This window comes from Schistocerca cancellata, chromosome 6 (assembly GCF_023864275.1).
Source record: "Schistocerca cancellata isolate TAMUIC-IGC-003103 chromosome 6, iqSchCanc2.1, whole genome shotgun sequence".
Classification (NCBI taxonomy): Eukaryota; Metazoa; Arthropoda; class Insecta; order Orthoptera; family Acrididae; genus Schistocerca; species Schistocerca cancellata.
In genome coordinates this window covers 558383206-558410101 of record NC_064631.1, presented here as the reverse complement: position 1 = coordinate 558410101, position 26896 = coordinate 558383206, and the positions used below count along the sequence as shown (strand labels likewise).

Here is a 26896-nt window from a genome sequence, read left to right as displayed (position 1 = left end):
TGGAATCTCTCCTACTTGCTCGTCTCGCAATTTACTATTCTGTATATTGAGCAGGCCACGAGTTATGCTTTTGATATTTGTCAGCTGTTCCGGTGTCATATTATATGCTGTGAGATGTGAACTACTGAGATTGGAACGTCTGTTTATTTGTTTTTTGTCTTGGGTTAACATGTTTAAGAGTTACGGGTGTACCTCCAACCGACAAAGGAGAACGCGAGGGAGAGGGGGGGGGGAGTGTATGTGTGTGTGTGTGTGTGTGTATGTGTGTGAGAGAGAGAGAGAGAGAGAGAGAGAGAGAGAGAGATGCTTACGCTAGCATGTAAATTATACGTGTCGGAAAGAACTCTATACTCGTGCGACGCCTGTCTTCGAACTGAACGCATTATATCGTAATGGAGGAGGGGTACAAATTGAAGTAGATTCTCTTTTCGTGACAGTAATAATGGTTTCATTCAAGAAGACTTACAGACTCAGAGGTTAGCCTCCAAGTAATAAGACTTTAGGTCACCGATGTTGTATATTGACAGCTAAATGAGTATTTCGTCACGTCTACCTCTCTACCTGACCAACGCACAAGGACGCAAACCATCGAATCCCTTGCAGTATATATGGTCGGTATAAACGATAAACTTCTTCTGTAGATGGTAAGTTTTAACACAGTCAGGAATCCAACTGCTCGTAAGTTCGTTCTAAAAATGGCTCTGAGCACTATGGGACTTAACATCTGTGGTCATCAGTCCCCTAGAACTCAGAACTACTTAAACCTAACTAACCTAAGGACATCACACACATCCATGCCCGAGGCAGGATTCGAACCTGCGACCGTAGCGGTCACGCGTTTCCAGACTGAAGCGCCTAGAACCGCACGGCCACACCGGCCGGCAAAGTTCGTTCTGCAGCTGCAGGACACGACAATGTTACAATATAAATGATCAGTTTCCTCGTCGGTCCATCGCTGCCGATAATAGCGTAACAGTAACTGTTCTCGAAAGAACAGATACCATTGATGACTATGCAGCTTCTCTATAACAAATAATAATTAATTGAAACCCTCAGCTGCCGTCAGGTGTTGTTCATATACCTCGATGGGGACAGCTGAAAATGTGTGCCCCCACCGGGACTCGAACCCGGGATCTTCTGCTTACATGACAGACGCTCTATCCATCTGAACCACCGAGGACACAGATGAATAGTGCGACAGCAGGGACTTATCCCTTGCACGCTCCCCGTGAGACTCACATTCCCGACTGTCCACAATCTACATACGTAATGAACCTAACAGATATTTGCCCATCCACTCATTACTCGAGCACACTAAAGTGACGATTCCCATAAGAGCTCGGGCAACCTGTGCGCAAACGCACAGACGAAGGTCAATGGCTGGGTAGCCTTTAACTACACTCCTGGAAATGGAAAAAAGAACACATTGACACTGGTGTGTCAGACCCACCATACTTGCCCCGGACACTGCGAGAGGGCTGTACAAGCAATGATCACACGCACGGCACAGCGGACACACCAGGAACCGCGGTGTTGGCCGTCGAATGGCGCTAGCTGCGCAGCATTTGTGCACCGCCGCCGTCAGTGTCAGCCAGTTTGCCGTGGCATACGGAGCTCCATCGCAGTCTTTAACACTGGTAGCATGCCGCGACAGCGTGGAAGTGAACCGTATGTGCAGTTGACGGACTTTGAGCGAGGGCGTATAGTGGGCATGCGGGAGGCCGGGTGGACGTACCGCCGAATTGCTCAACACGTGGGGCGTGAGGTCTCCACAGTACATCGATGTTGTCGCCAGTGGTCGGCGGAAGGTACACGTGCCCGTCGACCTGGGACCGGACCGCAGCGACGCACGGATGCACGCCAAGACCGTAGGATCCTACGCAGTGCCGTAGGGGACCGCACCGCCACTTCCCAGCAAATTAGGGACACTGTTGCTCCTGGGGTATCGGCGAGGACCATTCGCAACCGTCTCCATGAAGCTGGGCTACGGTCCCGCACACCGTTAGGCCGTCTTCCGCTCACGCCCCAACATCGTGCAGCCCGCCTCCAGTGGTGTCGCGACAGGCGTGAATGGAGGGACGAATGGAGACGTGTCGTCTTCAGCGATGAGAGTCGCTTCTGCCTTGGTGCCAATGATGGTCGTATGCGTGTTTGGCGCCGTGCAGGTGAGCGCCACAATCAGGACTGCATACGACCGAGGCACACAGGGCCAACACCCGGCATCATGGTGTGGGGAGCGATCTCCTACACTGGCCGTACACCACTGGTGATCGTCGAGGGGACACTGAATAGTGAACGGTACATCCAAACCGTCATCGAACCCATCGTTCTACCATTCCTAGACCGGCAAGGGAACTTGCTGTTCCAACAGGACAATGCACGTCCGCATGTATCCCGTGCCACCCAACGTGCTCTAGAAGGTGTAAGTCAACTACCCTGGCCAGCAAGATCTCCGGATCTGTCCCCCATTGAGCATGTTTGGGACTGGATGAAGCGCCGTCTCACGCGGTCTGCACGTCCAGCACGAACGCTGGTCCAACTGAGGCGCCAGGTGGAAATGGCATGGCAAGCCGTTCCACAGGACTACATCCAGCATCTCTACGATCGTCTCCATGGGAGAATAGCAGCCTGCATTGCTGCGAAAGGTGGATATACACTGTACTAGTGCCGACATTGTGCATGCTCTGTTGCCTGTGTCTATGTGCCTGTGGTTCTGTCAGTGTGATCATGTGATGTATATGACCCCAGGAATGTGTCAATAAAGTTTCCCCCTCCTGGGACAATGAATTCACGGTGTTCTTATTTCAATTTCCAGGAGTGTATATGAAGATAGTAACTGTCCTCGAAAGAACAGATACCATTGATGACCGTGCAGCTTCTCTAGAACAAATGATAATTAATTGAAACCCTCAGCTGCCGACAGTAAATATCTATTAGGTACATTAGGTATGTAGATTGTGGACAGTTGGGAACGTTGGTCTCACGGGAATCGTGCAAGGGAAAAGTCCCTGCAGTCGCGTTATTCATCCGTGTCCTCGGTGGCCCAGCTGGATAGCCGGCACGGTAGCTCAGCGTGTTCGGTCAGAGGGTTTAGCTACCCTCTGTAATAAAAATCTGAGTGAACGGATCAACGAACAACCTGAACGAGTGTCATCGGACGTCCACCACGAACAAATTGAACGAACAATATGGAACAAAATGAGATTTAAATAAAAAAAAAAAAGATGGACAGAGCGTATACCAAGTAAGCAGGAGATCCCGAGTCCCAGTCGGGGCACACATTTTCAGCTGTCCCCCTCGAGGTATATCAACAACACCTGTGGGCAGCTGAGGGTTTCAGTTAATTATCATTCATATTTTCAATCATTCTCTGATCTACAGCATTTTCCCAACGCCGTGGAGAAAGGAACACATTAAACCTCTACCCGATAAAGAAACTGCCACAAGACTTTAGAAAACATAAGTCACGATCAGCTTACCAGTTACTTAACATTCTGGATTAATACCAATACGGTTTCCGAAAAAATCACAGCACGACGATTGCCGTCATGTTAGTGACTGGGGAACTGAGACAAGCAATGGGCAAACAACGGGCGGCTATTACGTGCTTTTTCGACTAAGCTCTCGATCCTGTCGACTTTGATATTCTGTGTGCTAAACTCAAAAGCCAAAACTTTTCTTCAAGTGCTGTACAATGGTTCCACTCATTCCTTACATACCGCCAACAGTGTGTAGTGATCGGAACAAAGAGGTCACAATGGAAGAATATACTATCAGGGACCCCACAGTGTCACTGTTGGTCCCACTACTTTTCTCATTATATGTTAAGGATGTGTCGACTACTACCTCCCACTGCAAATATCATTTATATGCCCATGACCTTTAGATATACCTAAATGGAAGACCGACAAATCTGCGCGCAGCCGTCCAGAACGTAAATACTCACTTCTTTGCTTTATCAGAATGGGGGCTTAACATAGGTTTGAAAATTAACCCATCTAAAGCGCAAACAATATTAGTTGATCGCAGAAGGCTTATTACTCTTCAGTTCCGAAACTCTTCCACCCTTAACCCTAAACAGCACAGAAATCACCTTTTCTACTTCAGCAAAGAATTTAGAATTCTGGACCGTCACCTATAGTGGACAGCACACACAACTGCCTTCCGTAAGAAGGTGTCAGCATCACCGTATTCGTTACAGAAATATAAAAAGAATACTTCCTCTCGAGCTCACAAAGAAATTTGTAGACTCACTAACACTCCCCATCCTCGACTGTGGTGATTCTATGCTCCAAGGACTTTCGTATGAGGGCTCACATCAGCTGGAACTGACGGTGAATGCTTGTGTGCGATTCAATTCTGACGTACGCTATTTCGACTATAGCACTCCTGCCAACGAAAAACTATCATGGCTACGTGCCGATAAGCGTAGAAATGATCATATCTTTGTTTGCTGCACCGTCTTCTCAGTCACTGCAATACTTCCTATTTATCTTCAATCCTTACACTACTATCTCAACAACACAGCAGAAATACTCGTTCCGAACAAATTAAAATCCTCTCTGTACCACTACACAACACAAATATTCTCCAAACATTTTTCTAAATCTTATTCCTCAAAATATTAGAGAAATTAAGATTCTTTCAAACTTCAAGAGATAGCTATCTCTTTTGTAGCTCACTCTTTTCAACCATCCCTCCCCACTACTTTTCCCACCCCTTGTTAGCAGTGTATTGAAATGATCTTGTTTGCTAGCAACGACTGTCAGTTTCATTTCAATCCTCTCCTTTATCAGTGTCCCTTCCACTTTAAACAAGGCTTCAAAGTTGCTAAACTAATGAACGTCATTCTTAATTCCTCCATTATTTTATCATCATTATCAGTTCAAAAACGGCTCTGAGCACTATGCGACTTAATTTCTGAGGTCATCAGTCACCTAGAACTTAGAACTAATTAAACCTAACTAACCTAATGACATCACACACATCCATGCCCGAGGCAGGATTCGAACCTGCGACCGTAGCGGTCGCTCGGTTCCAGACTGCAGCGCCTAGAACCGCACGGCCTCTCCGGTCGGCTCATTATTAGTGTTATTATTATTATTATTGACAATTATTTGCATTAATAATGCAAGTTATTATTGTTGTGATTGTTAAGTAATATTTTTGTGCATGTGACGTACCTGCTTAGATGTAAGAGGGGGCCTTAAGGCCCTGATCTAGTCAGACTAAATAAGCAATCAAAAAAATAAATAAATATTATTAGCAAAAATAGAAAAAATAAATATTTCTTAAGAACACTCTCTAAAAAACAGAAACTCAGGTGCCCAAATTATTGCCTATGGATCCTCACTGCATATTTGTTTCAAACAATGTATTTGTGCTACAGTTAATTTTATTTTCAAATGAGTTCAGTTCAGATTTTGTCACTATCAGAATTGCAAGATTCGTCGGTATTCATCCCAGTTGCGGAGAGAGAGAGATGTGATGACCTTTCTGTGATAATTGTAATGTACAAAGTAATAAGTAAGTGGATATGCAACGCTTTGACATTTAGATTAACAAAATTGCGATGATATCACGCGGTAGTGTATCTTGTAGTCACAGCTTCTTCTATTACTAATAATTTCAAAGCTACACACACACACACATTCTCTATCACTATAGAAAAAAGTATGGCAAAGACAAAAAGAAGCGAGTAGCATTCTACACTTGAGATGACTGATATAGTCCTATGTCTTAAAGGAAAGATTTTTCAATTTTTTGTGTGTCAGTTTAAATTTTTCCAAAGTAATTGTAGCCGTGTAAGTTGTTTCAGTATCGAAATAAATCATTTCAACACTGTTCAGAAGTTTTATTGACACAATGTTGGGTCGGGAGAGATATCCTTCTTCTGTAACATCGGAAGCGAGAGAGACTGCCTATGGAATCGTTCTCCAGTATTCTTCTGAGAATCTTAAATATTATAGCAAAGGTTATCGGTCGGTAAAATGACTAGGGTGCAGAAAATGGTTAAACAGCGCGTAGGAGGACACGGAACGGGAAGTGCAAAAAATCCCATGACTCATAGCTAAAACTGTCTGTTCGCATTCGGCAGAGCTCAAGTTCACTCACGTGTTGGCAAGCATTGTTTAGAATCTCGTATCCTAGGCGGGTGCTGCTAATGCTTTCGTCAGCTCGAGCTTCAGCTGACTTCTAGCTTGGCAATCAGGCGGAACGACCAAACAGTAGCACAAAATAGCCAGCGACACACACCTTCATTTCTTCACTTCACTTTATTTACACCAATAGCCAATTTTCTGACACTGATAATCTGACACAGCCATAATTAATGTTGTTAGTATATTATTACTTTTATGTTGACCTTCAAATTACATGTATTGCTGTTACTCTTTTACGAGTATCAGATTTAACAAAATTCCGAAATTGAGTAAAATGTGCGTTGCCCACTTTTATATCTGTCCTTTATCACTGCAACCGAACTGCTTACATTGCCGGCCACTATCCTAAGTTTCTTTGTAAACGAAAACCTTGCTGAGGAAATTATTTAAGTCCATATTTTGTAAGTGATTGTAGTTGTTAAAATCAGACTCCCTTCTTTAAATTACTGATAATCATCAACAACACTCAAAACAAAAAACATTTATGTTATTTGTACATCAGCTTCACAACTATTTGGTTTCAATATATATCTCGTACTTCTATTATGTAAATAGCTGTAAAAATAGGAAATATGTAATTAAAAATTATTCTTTTACATCACTAATGGTCCCTAACAGAAATCTGGCGCACTTGTTTCTTATGGAAGTGAATAAAAAGGTAACATCAGTTACACAAAGAAATGATAGAAACAATATTCGCAATACGAAGCATGTTACTGATACACGAAACAGAAAGTGACGAAAAGTACGCAGTTGAGATAATATCAGTTTTACAGGAAACTGACATTCAGCATTGAAATTGCATCACAGAAGGCAGTCAGTAATTTACACCTCACATTAAATTGTTGTTGATAATTTAAACACGTTTAATTTATTTGTAAAACAGCTGCACTCTGTAACTGTCAGTACCGTTTATTAAGACAAATGCATAGACTGGAGTGATGAACACATTTGGTTAATATTTTATCGGATACAATTTTTAAACAGAGCATGTTATCAATGTCAAGCAAACGTGGCTAATGGCCTACTTGCTATGGTGTAGTACGAATATAGAGATAATGCGGAAGTTAACAGCAGATATCTAACCATGGTGTACATAATAGTCTCTGTACGGACAGATATACATTAAATTTCAATATATCACGTAAGTCTTCAATTTCTAAAACAAAGTACACATACTGCGTGAAACATTAATCATGAATTAATAGGTAAAGATTAGTTGTAACATTGTACGATATGTAGTTCATGACTCTTCATATGACGCTACCTACGTTTGCTATAATGAAACACGTCGTCCAGTTAGATACCTTTAGTTTTTAAGGTTCGGCACTTACACACTAGCATCTATGTCACGGCCACTCACATATTACCTGAATGTTACCTAATAATACAAAATTTTGTTATTGATGTATCAGTACTAGTAAAACATTCGCATTGTCTGCTTCTCGCCAGTACCGGGTGTTTGTAATTAATGTGCAGCTGCTCAGAGAGACCCAGTATGGGCTGTAAGTAACGTATGACAGCGAAACTTCGTAGATATTCTAATGCGTTAATGCGGAATCGATTTACTTCGGAAAAAGATTAGTTCAATTTTCGCCACCAGATGCAAATCTGACGCTGTGAATGTAAGAGAGACAAGAAAATGTTTTCTTATGTCATGGATTAGAAACGGGACATGGGCAGAAAAGGTCAAACAAGGGAGAAAGGCAAAATGTTAATTTTATTATCAATCCACACATACGCTTATTGTTTAATATGTGCACCAGAGACGTCGATGAGATGCTGCACAGCGCCAGATTTGCACCTAGTGACCAAAACTGGAACTATTTTTTTTTCAGCGTAAACTGTATCTGCATTAACGCATCAGCATACCTACCAAGTTTCGCTGGCACACGATAATTACAATCCACGCTGGAGCTCCGAAGTAACTGCACTTTAATTATAACAATCCGTTATCTCGAGGTATCGTCTCTTTTTTTACTTGAAAGATATAAAACAACGCTGATCATTAATGGACTTCTCGCGTAAGAACATAGCTGAGAAAATGAATCGTTTCGAACACCAGAGTGAAGTAGCGACGATTTTCTTTGGTTTCTTGGCAACAGAGCGCCTCAGTTCATTTTGCACTCCAAGCCTTCTTGAAACTATTTTAGCAGGCGACGTCGCGGGAAGTTATAGCTTCGGACTGGCACTAAATGCTTCAGGTCCCCGTCCAAGCTATCGCTTTCCCTTCGTGCTTCTGAACCACTTCGCGAGAATCACGTTACACTCTCTGAACCGAGTTCACGGTCGTTGCCTAGTATTTTGTCTCCTACACCGAGCCTCGAAGCTGTCAAAGCAAATGTGTTCTGTTCTCAGCAAGAACTCTTTTTCTCGAAGTTGTCTCACAAGACTGATCAAACGGAGCCAGCTACTGTTATAATACACGTGGCTTTTCACTTTCTGTAATGTATACGTGTTTTTGTTTGTCGAGTTTGTTACATTGCATATTTATTGATATATTATTCTCTCACGTGTCAGTGCAAGGGTTGGCTAGCCGCTCTTCACCCGATGAAATTCATAAAAAAATTCGCAACAGCCATTGCAGAAGACAAAAGTGACAACACGTGACAGACAGAAATCGTAGAACCAAATACAATTCCAACACGGACTCTGGATTTAACATGAAAGAAACTTTCGTAAAGGTCTCCTTCCTTTACTAACATCTTTCCTTTTCGCCATTTTTCTCATATTTTTGAATGGATCGTTCTAAGAGAAAACAAACCTAATTTGCTGTTAAAACAATCTGCTATTCTTTCCTCATACTCAGTGATTCTAGAATCAAAAATTTTCCACGGCTGCATTTTGGCGTCTTTCCCATCCTTTGTCTCCCTGTTGTATTCGAAAATGAAAATTATTGGACGTTAGAAAACACGCTTGGCATCACCTACCGCCTTCTCTCCAGTTTGCCTCTTTATTGTCATTTTCTGAGGTTCAGGCGTAATTTTGCTTCTTGAAGACGTTAGCATGAACACGATTACATACGTTCTGCCATTCATTATTGTATTTTCTTCTCCCCCTTCCCCATTTGTCGTTAACAGCTTTTCATGCGAAATAGAACTGCACACTCAGGGTTAGGGAGTATTTAGCGTTTTGTTAAGTTCTGGAACATGGTATTTGCAGAAATTCTTAGATAAAGCAAGCCACAATGGAATATCATAAGATGTAAATTTACGCGGGATTTATTTCTAATTCGTTTGTAACCTACTGTAAAACGTGCCCGTATGATATCATATGGACAGTAATTCTTTAACATGCATAGAAAGTGCATGTTCATCTCAGTATTTTGTTGGTTGCAAACCAGTGTAGTAAATATAGCAACCAACATGTATTTTTATGACACTGAAAAACTCATTTGCATGTTTTATGGGATGAGAAAATTTACTGATTACTACGAAATTATTTTGTTTTTAAACATATCTCCTTGCTAGGTGTTAACTGATAAACTCACATATCAGTATAAAATATTTAATTTAATAACGAAAAATAAAGATGTAATAATGCACTACATTGAGTTACTAGTTTAAATGTAGAAATACTAATTTGGAGTGGAAGGAATAACTCAGAAGGAATAACATGACTTCATTTGTAATCTATGTTTGCTGTCAAGTTGTTTTACATCATTGGGTACATTGTCAAAGACTTTAATAGGTAGCATTATACATCTATTTATGCTCTAAACTTAGTTTACATTAAGAATAACGACGACAGTTTTCTCCCAATATTGTATAATTGTGGGAACTGTTATTCTTCCTACATTCTAGCTGATAATTTACGACAGATTATCTGAGGAAATTTCATACCGTGAGCCCATAGTCAAAATACCTTACTCCTTAAACAGCTCTTTTTAGGTTCTCGTGTGAATATTATTCTTACACCTAATTTTTGTACCAAAATTTTTCGTTTCTCAAAGATAAGTTATCTTGGGATATTACTGAACTAAATAAGCAAAGTATGAGTTCTTTCTCCGCATTAGTTGCAATGATACCAGGTGCAAAATATGATATCTGGGTTATTAACAAATTATCATTTTTTTAGGTTTGAAACCCACCAACGTATACAACCAAAATGTTAGTAGATTCCCTACAGTCTTTCATGTTGCATTAATCGATGTACGGTGGAACAGACAGCAACTATCAAAAAACAAATAATTCTTTGAAGGACGAACATAGAATTTCCTCTGCCTCTGTCTTTCTATTCAAATTGATTATAATAATCGTGTAATGTAGAAAAAGCTTTTTTCCTTGATGTGCTTCAGAAAACAGATCATTTAGAAGTATGGGGAAAAAGAGTACTCATCAGTCAGTACTTAAATTCCTTGTAATGGGAGCTAACACCTGTTAAAGAGAGCCATCTACTATTGCGTAATAGTAAAGGAGCTTTTGTAAATGAAGGCAAGGTGTCTTATAACAGATTCATGGGTGTGATTTAATCGTCCGTCGAATGTAAGGCTACTGGCGATTCATAGCACTATCGATATGTTGTTGTGGTCTTCTTTCCGAAGAGTGGCTTGATGCAGTAATAACCACCAACTTACATTCTTCTGAATCTGCTTACTGTATTCATCTCTTGGCCTGCCTCTACAATCCCTCCCCCCCCCCCCCACAACACACCCCTCCAGTTCCAAACTGGTGATCCCTTGATGTCTCAGAATGAGTCCTTCCAACCGATCCCTTCTTCTAGTCACGTTGTGCAACAGATTTCTTTTCTCCCCAGTTCTATTCATTACCTCCTCATTAGTTACGTGATCTACCCACCTAAACTTCATCGTTCTTCTGCAGCACCATATTTCAATAGCTTCTATTCTCTTTTTGTCTAAACTGTTTATCGTTGACGTTTCACTTTCATACATCGCTACACTCCATGAAAGACTCCAGAAAAGACTTACTAACACTTAAATGTATATTCGATGTTAACAAATTTCTGTTCTTCAGAAACCTGTCTTGCGATTGCCAGTCTATATCCTCTCTACTTCAGTCATCATCAATTATTTTGCTGTCCAAATAACAAAACTCATCTACTGCTTTAAGCGTCTCGTTTCCTAATCTGATTCCCTCAGCATCACCTTACATTCCATTTACCCTCGCTTTGCTTTTGTTGATGTTCATCTTATGTACTCCTTTGAAGACACTGCCCAATCCGTTCAACAGCTCTTACAAGTGCTTTGCTGTCTCTGACGGAATTACAGTGTCATCGATAGATATAGTGAAAGGATAAAAAAGGATTAGCCGTGATTTGATAGTCCGTCATTTCAATGAATGTGCAGTGGCTCAGGGGCGAGTAAAGGTAGACGACAGTGTGAAAACATGGAGTGCACAATAAAACAAGGCTAAAATAACCTAAGAACAAGTGAACTAAAATAAATCATTGGTGACGACTTACTAACAGACATGGGGTGACACTGGCCTCCCAATCGTTAGGACCGAGGTTCAGTCCGTCAGGCCATTCCGATTTAGCTTTTACGTGTTTCCGCAAAATCATTAAAAGCAAACGTCCGGACAGTTATTTTGAAAAGGACAGGCCGATTCTATTCTCTGTCCTCCTCCTGTCCGATCTTGTGCTCCATCTCTGAAGACCTCATCGTTGTCGGTATGTTAATACCTAATCTTCGTTTTCTTCCCTCATGACGCTGCAAAATTGGTGAATTTTATTGCAGCACAGCTAGATAAATGCAGACTGTTTTAACCTATGAATGAATAACATTAACAGAGAACTGTTTCTGCTTTCGGAAATAATGTACCTGCATCGCGTTGAAGTACATACACTGTCGGTCCCAAAAGCTCCGAGACTGATTTTATTCCTGGCCTATAACCGACGTCAGCGCAGTAACTACGGTGGGAGTTTGAACTAACAGCTGAAAACAGGTGTTCGTTCGACCAGTCAGTTGTAAGCAGGCAGTGTTCAGCAGCGTAGTTTATCAACGTAGTTGTGTCACACAGCGCAATCGAACAACACCTGCGTATCAGACTTACGACACATTCTCCGGGATGTTCTGAAATAGAGAAAAGTGTGTGCATATGTTGCCCGCCCCATCCCCCCTCCCACCTTAACTGCTGAACAGACACATGGGCACGTGCCGCGAATTGATTGAAATACGGAACGCAGATAATTCTTTTCTGGAAAATATCATCACAGTTGACAAACTGCCTATTGGCTTCTGTCTCGGGTTCTTCGGCCGACGTTCATCTGATCATTAGATGAACGTCGGCCGATGAACCCGAGACAGAAGCCTATAGGCAGTTTGTCAACAAGCCCCCACGAAAGCCTTAACAATTTTGTATCATCACAGATGACGAAACTTGGTCTTATCAGTGTGACCCTACAACAAAACCACAAAATGTAGAAAGTCATATGAAAGTTCAACGCTTTGAAGACACAGTCGACATTAGGTCAACGTGACGCACGAGTTGAACAACTTCCCAAAGAAGAGATTTTCCGACTTTCATTTAGCTGCACTCAAGAAGAACACCTGAAGCATTAAAATCACCATATTATTACTCCAAAATCTGAACATTTTGGACCGCTGATTGAACTTCTCCCTGAAATCCACGTTTTCTTTGAAAGCAACCGCTTTGATCTTGTTACAAGGCTTTATTACACTAACTGATTTCAAAGTCTGAGTAGTAAGAGTGATTTAGAAGTGGTTTGGACTTTACATTCAAACTTACTGACGGATCATCCGGCCATTAAAAGCCCAGACTCTGGGATAAGCACATATGCAGAAGATACGTTGGTGAAATCTGGAACTCTGGGCAACTTCGCACTTCAGGAAAAAAAAAAAAAAAAAAAGAAATTCAAATGGCTCTAAGCACTATGGGACTTAACATCTGAGATCATCAGTCCCCTAAGACTTAGAACTACTTACACCTAACCAACCTAAGGGCAACACTCACATCCATGTCAAGGCAGGATTCGAACCTGCAACAGTAGCAGCAGCGCGCTTCCAGACTGAAGCTCCTAGAACCGCTTTTTTTTTTTTTAGTTCGTTGTTGGTCGTTGCGGACGTCACATGACTTCCGTTCAAGTTCGTTTGTTGATCCTTCCACTCAGTTTTTTATTGCTCGGCCACAGCGGCCGGCTGCACGTTAGACCTAAATACAAACCATACCAAGGCATGCACGAGTAGTAATTTGGAAGGCCTTACGCGGCGCGGGATTAGCCAAGCGGTCTGGGGCGCTGCAGTCATGGACTGTGCGGCTGGCCCCGGCGGAGGTTCGAGTCCTCCCTCGGGTATGGGTGTATGTGTTTGTCCTTAGGATAATTTAGGTTAAGTAGTGTGTAAGCTTAGGGACTGATGACCTTAGCAGTTAAGTCCCATAAGATTTCACATATATTTTTGGAAGGCCTTAGACCGGATTACACTGTCAAAGATCCTTGATAAATCTTTTATAAAAGCTATGACCACACTCCCAACGTTGACATTATTTTTCATAAAAGTACACCGTCGAAGATTTTAGAAGACAGCTTTTATTAAGATCGTACATAAATTTCTTTTACTCTGCACCACAGACCTTCGTGTGACCTTCTGTGAGGAATTCAGAGAACATGAAAACATAATTAGCCTGCAGTTCTTACAACGAAGAAACAGTCAAAGAGACACTCTGGTATTAAATGAAGAATGGAGAGTAATTCTTCAATCTTAAAAGCGATCCATATTACGATTTGAATTTTACAGGAAACTAAGCGTAAACGACTTTACTGTAATGTCAGCATTACAGGTGCTATAAAACTTTAGAATAATATAAATTTTATTGGACGTAAACACTAGTATCACTCAGAAGGTGGTTTGAAAATTACAGCGCTTCACAAGGACCGATCATAGTAGAGGTTTTAGAACTTTGTCTCTTCTGATCGGTAATAGAACTCGATATTTGTTATGTACACGTAGCTGTAGTAAAACCACAACTACTGCAAAAGTAAAATAATGCATCTTAGTACGGAGCAGCGACTCAATCCCCAGTCTTTATATTCATACCACTAAGGCATCAATTGGAACTATGTAGCAGATTACTGAAAATCTCTTACTTACACTTCAAAATGGTTCAAATGGCTCTGAGCACTATGGGACTCAACATCTTAGGTCATAAGTCCCCTAGAACCTAGAACTACTTAAACCTAACTAACCTAAGGACATCACACACACACCCATGCCCGAGGCAGGATTCGAACCTGCAACCGTAGCAGTCCCGCGGTTCCGGACTGCAGCGCCAGAACCGCTAGACCACCGCGGCCGGCTTTACTTACACTTGTAGTATAGCGCTCTTTTCTTATTTATTCCTAGAAAGAATGAACAAAATAATCATTACTCAAATAGAAGTGTTCAAGGAGTATGACGTCCAAGCTATAGAAAAGCGGTTCGTCGTGGTACTTTCAGTAATAAACCAGATTTGGAGCGGAACCTTTCTTCTGTCCAGTTTATTGAGAATCTTTCACCTGATTGTTGGCGTCACTAGCGGCTACCGCATTCTTAGTACCTGCCATTCATTTATGTACGTAGGCAGCTCCCCGTATTTCATTTCTGCGAATGGAAACCTATGTTTCATCGCCTGATTTACTACTGATCATCTTGCCCAAACGTAACAGTTCGCAACGAAGCTCGAAGCTTCTGCAGGTGATGCAACTGACTGATAAATTATCCATTATGTTGAGACTTTAGATACATTCATTAAAAATTCGTTTTTGCGGACTTCTGTTAATGTTTTCGTTGCTTCTATGCAAAATTCATGCCAGAAGCAAAAATTTACTTTTGCTTCTGGTGTTTTCTGTTTGATTCTGCGAAAGTAGTTGAATGCCATTACCTAGGTCGTAGGACATCCATTGATGGGGAAGGTATTATGTCATCGTCACAGGGTTCAGTCACTTAAAACTTGAAACACTGCAAGAAACTATGAGATGAGGAAATACGATGATACTTCGTAAGAAATTTTGCGTAACATCTGCACAAACACAAACAGAAATTAGCCAATAAAAAATGGTGACAGCGCTGTACTTAGGTAATTTAACAGTCATCGTCATCATCTTTAGAAACGTCAGTGTTAATTAGTGTTTATGGACATGAAGACGGTGATGAACGAAGTTGGTACCTAAAATTTAACCGTTTTTGAAGAAAGAGTTGGAATGGTGTAGTTCTATTGCACTGGCGGATAAAGGGGACTGAAGAAATATCTATATGAAACGAAACGAAATAATCTGTTGGGAAGGAGGCGTGACTGTAAGTCCTCCTTCAAAAAAGAAAATTTACATCTAGTGTAATATGCACCAATATCCAAACTCTTCTGCGAGAAACTGATTTACAAAGGGTTAAAGGTAAAGCGGACATCACTCTAAGATTGATTAGAACACCACAAGTGGGTTTTACTATGCGTGGTGCTGTTGGAAGTTACATGTTTCCATCGCATACCCAACCACGCCGAAGATTGACAGCTTGGCCAAACACGAAGCATTTCCACAATGGAAAGTAACATTAAGTGACTAATAAATCCGATGACCGACTGGGGACGGATCTTTGATTTATAGTCTGATGTCAGCATTTTTTGTGATAATAAAACCTAAGAGCATTTATGATACTGTATCATTTATCACAGAACGAAACACATGTCATGGCAGACAATGAAAGCACAAGCATGGATTTTTCCACTTCATGAAAGACTCTCCTTTCACTGGTATTTTCCGTAAGTTTTCGTAAATTTCATGTTAGGAGATGGTGAGTTCTACTTTCACAGGGTGCGACTGCCTTCATTCTGCTTAAAATAAATGTAAAGGGCGTTCTTCGCTGAGAATCGAACCCACGACTCTAGGTTTTCAAGACCGCTGGTACAAGTCCTGCTTTCCTCTAGATTTTTCCTCTATCTGAAATCATTCACATTTTTTGCCTCTCTCTTGAGATTTTTCATGGCGTGGAATTAGTAATTCAGCCAGTAAGACACACTAAAAGATAGGAAGACAGATGGACAAGAAGCCTACGATGATTTCCAAATGTCACGCAGAATCTAAAGCAGTCAAATTGGAAAACTATTCGAACCACGCCTTTCTCTATTACGGGACCGTACTTACCTATTCGGGAGCGAATGCACATTAACACTTTCTCAGGGCTTGTTAATGTCCCCTCCGTTAAGCTACGATTACTCAAACTGCGAATTTTTTGTTTCACTCACTATATAATTAGCACAAGGATAGCCTCCTCTTGTGTGTTACGTTTATGTCTCACAGTTTTCAGTGTCACTGGCGTCCTATATAGATTGAGGATATTTGTTACTTTACAGTTCAATGGGCGAGTATTGCACTATATTCAAACATTTGAGTGGTGTGGTCTTGACACAGTTTTGTATGCATGCGTGTATGCCTCACAGGCTTTCAAAATACCCAACATCTTCAGTCTAAGGACGCAGGTGATTTTTGAACTTGTTTACTAATGTAAGCCAAGAACAAAGCACCTAGGATGTTTCAGTGCTCCCAAAACACATCGTGTTAATTAAAGACAGATTTCTGCTAGTGATTACTAAGTGGTGGATTATCATAAGTCTGAAAAGTCACAGAAACCTTCATTTCCAGAAGGGAAATACCGTATCGCACCGAACATAAGTCTCAGTCTCACTTTTTCTCCAAAATTCGGACATGGAGAAATTAGGGTGCGGCTTAGCTGGACAACCGTACAAATACCGATATATTTTCGCATCATAGGAACTTCAATTGTAGCACTCGTTCTCCGTTCCGAAATGGCGCCACAGCAGCGCTAGTTATAATTTGTACATTAATCATTCAGCATGAGGTGGCAACTCCACAATGAAACAGTTGTCCGCCTCGCAATGGGGAGCATTACGAAGGACAGTTTCGCCCAACACTAATCCCGTATACGGATTTCAACTATGAGGCCAAGCGAGCTGGTTACCACGAATGGAATTGTGAACGGCATGTATCCTAGAACTACAAGGGCGGTCATACCGTAGAACCGGACGTCTCTTATAGGCCATAGTTCAGCTCGGTGAATCTCAGTAGACGTCACGTCACCTCTCTCATCCGCATGAAGCTGGGAAACTAGTGTCACCCCGCCCATCTACACCGGTCGAAAATCATCGCTTCTGGACAGTGAGATCATGCACAACGGCGGTATCGGATCTGAACCACGTCACACTGGCGTGTACCGAGTACTCGGACGCGCAGGTCTTGTACAAAAAACTGGTCGCTGGGGGCTGTCCCTCCCTGCAAATGTAACTGCTTTACTTCACCGTTTTGATTTATGTACGTGTTATTTGCTCGCGAACTATTTAAAAGACGCCGGTATCCAGCTTTACCACTTATAAGTTGTGTGGATTTTGTCCTCCCATAGTATCAGCTCGGTTCGAAAACTCGGACGTCTGTTGTGTTTTTACTTTGAATTAAGAACTTATCTTTGTAAAAGACGTCGTTGCCCAGTTTTCAATTATAAGTTGCTGTGAATGTCAATTCTCCTCTAGAACCGGCCAGGTTCGAACCCTGGGTCGTAATTTTTTACTTATTTATATACCGAACTTATCTTTGTACTTCGCTCTCTTTAATTTTTCAATTATGAAAACTGCACTAACGTTAACTTGGCACTGGTGTAACTACTGCTGGCTGGCTGGTGTTCGTCTTTAAGCGATTTTATTTTATATTAAAAACTTATTTTTTGTACATCGAATTTTATTATTCTACTGTGGAAACTGCAATTACTATAATAGGTACTTTAATTGCAACTGATTTAGATATTGACTACTATTGTGCTCACAATTCCCCTGTTTTACGCGACAGAACAGGCACAGCTTTTATTTAACTAATGAGTGAAATTTAGTTTTCAGCAACGAGCAGTAAAGTCGAAAGAAAATCGGCAAGACATCGGGACTAGGCGCTGTTACGATGCAAACTTTAAACTAGCAGTTGTTCGTTATGCGAAGAGAACGTCGAATAGAGAAGCTTTCAAAAGGTGTGGTTCAAGAAGTGCTTTATGGCCAATGCCCTGCATGGTAGTAGCAAGGACAAAGTCAGCGTGACGAAAATAGTGACTGTGCTGAAACAAATACGCGGTGGTCAAATTAACTGCGATATCGATGTAGATCGATATTTCTACGTAACTTAAGTAGAAAATAAAAAATGCGATTAACAGTGACCATATTGGGAGCAGTTTTCCAAGTGGTTAATGCGACACAAATTGTCCTATATTTAGTTTTCCTCTTCTTCCTCCCCCCTTCAAAGATTAATGTTGCGGCTTATATTCGGGCCACGGCGGAAGTTATGGTAGTCGTCGGTACCACTGTCAACCGATAGAGGGATGCTGAGTTCGAATTCTGTCAAATACTGTACATTTTATATAATTGAAAGGACTGGAGGAAGAGCCACCCTGCATCGCGAGACGTCGTGAGAACCTTCTTGAATGAATAAACAGCGACATTGGCACCCAACCTACTAATTGGTGTCAAATAGAAAGGCTTTCACTAAGCTGTGATCCACATGAAAATTTATTTAGAGCCTGTTACGCACTGCTGTGGTTAACTGTGGGTGCGGCGGTGACTCCTAATGACACAAGGAACTCGTGCCACCAAAGGCATAAGTCGATCAGTACAGTAACAGTTCTCGATCGTAGTGTTCGGTATTCTCACAGCAGAGAGCACACGCTGCCGGTGGACGCAGTGGCGATCAGTGCCCGACAGCCCGAGATGCCAGGCGAGTCCGCTGCGGTGCGTGCACGCGGACATACCTGTGCGTAAGGCGATGCGTGCGGCGGTCCGGCCGAAAATAGCCGCGCGCGGCGCTGCCCGGGAGGCGCTGTGCCCGGCTGCTGCTGACGCTGCTGCTGCTGTTGCTGTTGCTGTTCCTCGGCGCGGCGAGGGCCCCACTGGCGGCCAACAGTCAACAGCGGCGCCACCGCCGCTGCCGCCGCAGCCGGCGGAGGTAAATTTAGGCCCCCCACCCCCCGCTCCGCCGCCGGCTACCACACACGCACACGCGTTGCATTTTTTTGCCCGACCTCCGTACTGTGCTGCCGCGATCGCTGACAAAGAAAACGACCCGCGCGGTCCTAAAAGAAGACGGCTCACTCGTGGATTCTGTTCTTGTGTTCCTCGGCCAACGCCGCAAACCAACTGCACTGTTCGTGTCTCACCAGTCTAATGTGCAAACAGATCCTGGAAACAAATGACTTTCCCTATTCGCGTTTGCTTACAGCCCCAAAATTTCACAAAAAATAACAATAACTCACAAACTTATTTCTCTAATTTGTTACACTTCAAGCAAGACAGGTCCCGCAACGAAAGAGATGAAGTTCTTTCGAGTTCAGCAACTGTCTGTTGATGCCGGTGTGTCGGACCTGAGCAGACATTTCAGTCTGTGTGTCATCAAATCCTAATACGTGTTGAAATGCTAAGGCGTAGAGTTGCGCTCTACCAAAACTACAATTCGGTAGTTGTGTGTATACTGCATAAATGACTTAGGATTACCGGTAGCATTGGTAGGGAAAGAAACATAAATGAATGTATACGACAGAAACTGGAAGTTCATGACTTATCTTTGGTCTTTTTATTTGTTTCGTTGTTTGTTTTGCGCACAATTAGAACCGCTCATCATTCAGTGTAGTCCATTGCGTGCATTACAGAAAATAAATTGCAATTTTTAGTAAAAAAAAGGCATGCCTAATTTAAACGAAAGCCGGCCGCGGTGGTCTAGCGGTTCTGGCGCTGCAGTCCGGAACCGCGGGACTGCTACGGTCGCAGGTTCGAATCCTGCCTTGGGCATGGGTGTGTGTGATGTCCTTAGGATAGTTAGGTTTAAGTAGTTCTAAGTTCTAGGGGACTTATGACCTAAGATGTTGAGTCCCATAGTGCTCAGAGCCATTTGAACCATTTAAACGAAAGGAAAACACCTAAGATTGGTGATCTTTTATAGAAGCTCGAAATTTAGCGCGGACTTCAATGCGAGATGGTTGTAATAGTTTCCACAACGAAACTACGTCTCGACACCTCTTAGAAAATCCAAAAACATTCTAGTCGTATGTAAAGTATGCTGACACAGTCAGAGCCTTCTCTGCTCGATAGCAATGAAAATACTGTCGATGACAATGCTGCGAAAGCGGAGTTATTTAAACACATCCTTCCGAAATTTCTTCACCAAAGAATGTGAAGTAAATATCCCAGAATTCGAATCTAGAACCTCTGACAACATGAGTAACTCAGAAGCAGATGTCCTCGGAGTAATGAAGCAACATAATAAACGCAAATCTTCCGGTTCAGATAGCATACAAATTAGGTTCTTTCAGAGTATGATGACGAAATAGTTCCCTATATAACAATCATGTAAAACCGATCGCTCGACGAAAGATGCACACCCAAAAACTGGAAAGCTGCACAGGTCACGCCAGTATTCAAGAAAGGCAATAGGAGTAATCCATTGAATTACAAGCCCATATCGTTAACGTCGATATGCAGTAGGACTTTGGAAGATGTATTGTGTTGGAACATTAAGAATTACCTCGAAGAGAACGCTCTATTGACACATAGTAAACATGGATTTAGAACACATCGTTCATGTGAAATACAACTAATTCTTTATTCACACGAAGTGTTGAGTACTGTCGAGAAAGGATTGCAAATTGCCTCCGTACTTCTAGATTTCCAGAAGGCTTTTGACACCGTGCCTCACAATAGGCTTGTAATCGAATTACGTCCTTATGGAATATCGTCTCACTTATGCGACCGGATTCGTGACTTCCTGTCAGAGAGATCACAGTTCGTAGTAAGTGACGGAAAGTCATCGCGTAAAAAATAAGTGATTTCTGGCTTTCACAAGGTAGTATTATAGGCCCTCTGTTGTTCCTTATCTACATACAAGATTTAGGAGATAATCTGAGCTGCCCTCTTAGATTGTTTGCAGATGGTGCTGTCATTTATCGTCTAGTAAAGTCGTCAGAAGATCAAAACCAATTGCAAAACGATTTAGATAAAATATCTGTATGGTGATAAAATTGGCAACTCACCCCACATAATGAAAAGTTTTAGGTCATCGACATGAGTGCTAAAAGGAATCCGTTAAACATCGGTTACACAAATCTAAAGACTAGATAGGATTAATGGGATACATCGAGAATGTTTAGAGAAGGGCAGCACTTTTTGTACTATCGAAAAGTAGGGTAGAGAGCGTCATGGACATGATACAGGATTTGGGATGGACAGCGTTATAACAAAGGCGTTTCTCATTGCTAGAGGATATTCTTACGAAATTTCAAACATCAGCTTTCTCTTTCGAATGAGAAAGTATTTCCTTGACCCGACCTACACAGGGAGAAACCATAACTATATAATAATAGAATCAGAGCGCGCACAGAAAGATATAGGTGTTCTTATTTTCCGCGCGCGATTCGAGAGTGAAATAACAGAAAATTATTGCGAAGGTGGTTCGATGAACCCTCTGCCAGGCACTTTACCTTTTTGCTGAGGAAATTCAGTTTTCTAGCTCTGTATGATAAATCTGTATTGTTTACAGTATTTTTACTACAACATCCCTACGTGTCACGTCACAAATAATCAATTTTCGAATAAAACGTAAATTAAATATTGACGGTCTCAACTTTGCTATAAATGCTGATTACTTTTAAGTAACAGATATGAGGATAACTACGTAGAATAAAAATGTTCTGTACGTTAGGTAGTCCTTTATACAGTATATCCTCTCTCAGTTACTAGGCGGTACACAGCTTCCGGTTTTTAGGGGAATCTAGTAAGACAAAGATCGCGTGTTTAAAGAAAGGGGTCGTTATGAGGTACCGCCAGATAGATATGCAACACATCTGTCGTATGGGTAGTACAGGTACGACCTTAACTGACCAAAGTTCCCAGTCTGCGCTTACTTGCGACAGTCTGTGGTAGCCTACAACAGTCTTACAATTCTAATAAGGCATTCAACATATGGAGCGTCAGCTTATAGTACTGTATCTAACAGGTAAACCTTAACAAATATAGTTCTCAATTACTAAATATTTCAGCAGGTGAGTTCCAAAGTTTTGTGTTTAGACTTTTCTTGTTTATAATTTAAGTGAATGGCTTGCCTAGTACTCTACCATTCCAACCTGTTCTTTATGCTGGCGATATCATTCTCATTATGGCTGAAAATGAGTTAAGAGAACCTAACGGAAAAGGGAGAAAACGATCTTGCAGTATCCAGTACCAGGTCAAAGAAAACTAATTAGCTTCGAATGAAGATAAAACTGAAAGTATAGTCTTATTTGTAGCCTATGTAACTTTGACACTGACTGTATGTCCATTAAACTTCTTGGTGTAAGCTTGGGCTCTAAATTATCATGGAACCATAAATCTATGATTAAGTATTCAACTATGAAGAGTCTTCTTCTTCACTTTCTGTTTTACTCTTTATTGGCTGTTACAGATCGGAACTTTTCCTCAGTCTTCCGGAGTCTTGGTTTCCTTTTGGTTTGTATTTCTTGTTTTTCTTTTTTGTTAACCTTTCAGGTCTCATTCTTGAATGGATGTCATGTGACGTCCGTACAGACCAAACGTAACGAACAATACAAAAAAATTGTCGTATCTACACGTATCAGGAGTCACATATCACTCCAACTGCACACGCCCCACACCATTACAGACTCTCTACCAGCTTGAATAGTCCCCTGCTGAGATGGATTCATGAGGTTGTCGCTTCTGCCTTGGTGCCAATGATGAGGTTGTCTCCACACCCGTACATGTCCGTCCGCTCGATACAATCTGAAACGACACTCGTCCGACCAGGCAACATGTTTCCAGTCATCAACAGTCCAATGTCAGTGTTGATGGGCCCAGGCGAGGCGTAAAGGTTTTTGTCGTTCAGTCATCAAGGGTACACGAGTGGGCCTTTGGCTTCGAAAGCCCATATCAATGATGTTTCGTAGAATGGTTCGCACACTCACACTTGTTGATGGCCAAGCACTGAAATCTGCAGCAGTTTGCGGAAGGGTTGCATTTCTGTCACGTTGAACGATTCTCTTCAGTCGTCGTTGGTCCCATTCCTGGAAGATTTATTTCCAGCCGCAGCGACGTCGGATATTTGTTGTTATACCAGATTCCTGATATTCACGGTACACCCATGAAGTGGTCGTACGGGAAAAACCCCACTTCATCGCTACCTCGGAGATGCTGTGTCTCATCGCTCGTGCGCCACCCTAACACCACGTTCAAAGTTACTTACTTCGAATCGAGAACAGCTGCCAACGTGAGTAACGTAGAAGTAAATATCCTCGGAGTAGTGAAGCAACTTAAATCACTTAATAAAAGCACTGGTCCAGCCTGTAATACCAATTAGGTTCCTTTCGGAGTATGCTGATGCATTAGATCCATACTTAACAATCATATACACTCCTGGAAATTGAAATAAGAACACCGTGAATTCATTGTCCCAGGAAGGGGAAACTTTATTGACACATTCCTGGGGTCAGATACATCACATGATCACACTGACAGAACCACAGGCACATAGACACAGGCAACAGAGCATGCACAATGTCGGCACTAGTACAGTGTATATCCACCTTTCGCAGCAATGCATGCTGCTATTCTCCCATGGAGACGATCGTAGAGATGCTGGATGTAGTCCTGTGGAACGGCTTGCCATGCCATTTCCATCTGGCGCCTCAGTTGGACCAGCGTTCGTGCTGGACGTGCAGACCGCGTGAGAAGACACTTCATCCAGTCCCAAACATGCTCAATGGGGGACAGATCCGGAGATCTTGCTGGCCAGGGTAGTTGACTTACACCTTCTAGAGCACGTTGGGTGGCACGGGATACATGCGGACGTGCATTGTCCTGTTGGAACAGCAAGTTCCCTTGCCGGTCTAGGAATGATAGAACGATGGGTTCGATGACGGTTTGGATGTACCGTGCACTATTCAGTGTCCCCTCGACGATCACCAGTGGTGTACGGCCAGTGTAGGAGATCGCTCCCCACACCATGATGCCGGGTGTTGGCCCTGTGTGCCTCGGTCGTATGCAGTCCTGATTGTGGCGCTCACCTGCACGGCGCCAAACACGCATACGACCATCATTGGCACCAAGGCAGAAGCGACTCTCATCGCTGAAGACGACACGTCTCCATTCGTCCCTCCATTCATGCCTGTCGCGACACCACTGGAGGCGGGCTGCACGATGTTGGGGCGTGAGCGGAAGACGGCCTAACGGTGTGCGGGACCGTAGCCCAGCTTCATGGAGACGGTTGCGAATGGTCCTCGCCGATACCCCAGGAGCAACAGTGTCCCTAATTTGCTGGGAAGTGGCGGTGCGGTCCCCTACGGCACTGCGTAGGATACTACGGTCTTGGCGTGCATCCGTGCGTCGCTGCGGTCCGGTCCCAGGTCGACGGGCACGTGCACCTTCCGCCGACCACTGGCGACAACATCGATGTACTGTGGAGACCTCACGCCCCACGTGTTGAGCAATTCGGCGGTACGTCCACCCGGCCTCCCGCATGCCCACTATACGCCCTCGCTCAAAGTCCGTCAACTGCATATACGGTTCACGTCCACGCTGTCGCGGCATGCTACCAGTGTTAAAGACTGCGATGGAGCTCCGTATGCCACGGCAAACTGGCTGACACTGACGGCGGCGGTGCACAAATGCTGCGCAGCTAGCGCCATTCGACGGCCAACACCGCGGTTCCTGGTGTGTCCGCTGTGCCGTGCGTGTGATCATTGCTTGTACAGCCCTCTCGCAGTGTCCGGAGCAAGTATGGTGGGTCTGACACACCGGTGTCAATGTGTTCTTTTTTCCATTTCCAGGAGTGTACAACCATTTGCTCCACGAAAGATCTGCACCCAAAGATTGGAAATTTGCACAGGTCACACCAATATTCAAGAAAATCGTCTCACTTATGTGACTGGATTTGTGATTTACTACCAGAGAGGTCACAGTTGACAGAAAGTCATCCAGTAAAACAGAAGTGATTTCTGGCGTTCCCCGGGGTAGTGTTATAGGCCCTTTGCTGTTCCTTATCTATATAAACGATTTGGGAGACAATCTGAGCAGCCGTCTTCGGTTGTTTGCAGATGACGCTATCGTTTATCGACTAATAAAGTCATCAGAAGATCAAAACAAACTGCAAAACGATTTAGAAGAAATATCGGAATGGTGCGAAAAGTGGCAGTTGACCCTAAATAACGAAAAGTGCGAGGTCATCCAAATTAGTGCTAAAAGGAACTCGTTAAACTGCGGTTACACGATAAATCAGTCAAATCTAAAAGCCGTAAATTCAACTACCTAGATAGTAAAATTACGAACAACTTAAATTGGAAGGAACACATAGAGAATGTTGTGGAAAAGGCTAACCAAAGACTGCGTTTTATTGGCAGGACACGTAGAAAATGTAACAGACCTACTAAGGAGACTGCCTACACTACACTTGTCCGTCCTCTTTTAGAACACTGCTGCGTGGTGTGGGATCCTTACCACATAGGACCGACGAAGTACGTCGAAAAACAAAGAAAGGCAGCACGCGATGGAATCTTCTCACGAAATTCCAATCACCAACTTTCTCCTCCGAATGCGAAAATATTTTGTTGACACCGACCTACATAGGGAGGAACGATCACCACGATAAAATAAGGAAAATCAGATCTCGTGCGGAAAGATATAGTGGTTCATTCTTTCTGCGCGCTATTCGAGATTGGAGTGGGAATTAGTGAGAAGTAGTGAAGTTAGGTGGCAGGAGGAGGAGGAGGAGGAGACTAGTGTTTAATGTCCCGTCGACAACGAGGTCATTAGAGACGGAGCGCAAGCTCGGGGGAGGGAAGGATGGGGAAGGAAATCGGCCGTGCCCTTTCAAAGGAACCATCCCGGCATTTGCCTGAAGCGATTTAGGAAAATCACGGAAAACCTAAATCAGGATGGCCGGAGACGGGATTGAACCGTCGTCCTCCCGAATGCGAGTCCAGTGTGCTAACCACTGCGCCGAGATTGGAATAATAGAGAATTGTGAAGGTGGTTCGATGAACCCTTTGCCAGGCATTTAAATGTGATTTGCAGAGTATCCATGTAGATGTAGATGTACTTAAATCTTGATAGCCTGGCATTGTAGCAGCAGTAACCGATCTAACTGCGTCAGACACTTGTTGTTTTATACACGCACTGCCGACCGCAGCGCCGTATTCTGCCTGTTTACGTATCTCTGTATTTGAATACGGATGCCTATACCAGTTTATTCTGCGCTTCACTGTATATGAGTAGGTAGAAGGAAAGATAGTAGAAGACAGACAGACAGAATATAGATATTTTAATGAAACAGCTTTTATTACGTTGCCCTTTATCCCGCAACGTCATGGTTTCGGCATGTTAATTATCGGACTGAGCAATGTGAATGGTCGCCATAAATATTTGCAAATCTGTGACTGAGGCGGGCCGTGGGTACTACCCGGTGTTCACTACTCAGATGTGGGGAAACTCCTGAAAACCACATCCACACCGGTCTTCGTCGTTAATTCACCAGACGGATCCGGGGGCGTGCGCTTCCATACGAATCCGACAGTGGTGTGTTAACATGCGCGGCTCTCTCTGGAAGGGGGGAATGTAATCTAATAGTAATACTAATAAAATATAATAATCCTCATAATAATTTGCTTACATCAGCACTTAGTACATTGCTTTAGCATAACTTCCAAGAAATACGAGGGCAGTTCAATAAGTAATGCAACACATTTTTTTTTCTGAAACAGGGGT

General features: G+C 42.8%; 1 protein-coding gene across 2 annotated transcripts in view; it reads right to left on the bottom strand.

Moving 5' to 3' along the window:
* Positions 1-26896, bottom strand: part of LOC126190761 (uncharacterized) — a 484901-nt gene that overhangs the window by 131001 nt on the left and 327004 nt on the right. Inside the window, exon 1 of one of the 2 annotated variants that reach the window (XM_049931277.1) lies at positions 18910-19036. The exons of the other annotated variant lie outside the window; for it this stretch is intronic. The gene's annotated coding sequence lies outside the window, so the exon portion shown is untranslated. Of the gene's footprint in view, positions 1-18909; positions 19037-26896 lie in introns of those variants that run through there. 2 annotated transcript variants of the gene reach the window in all.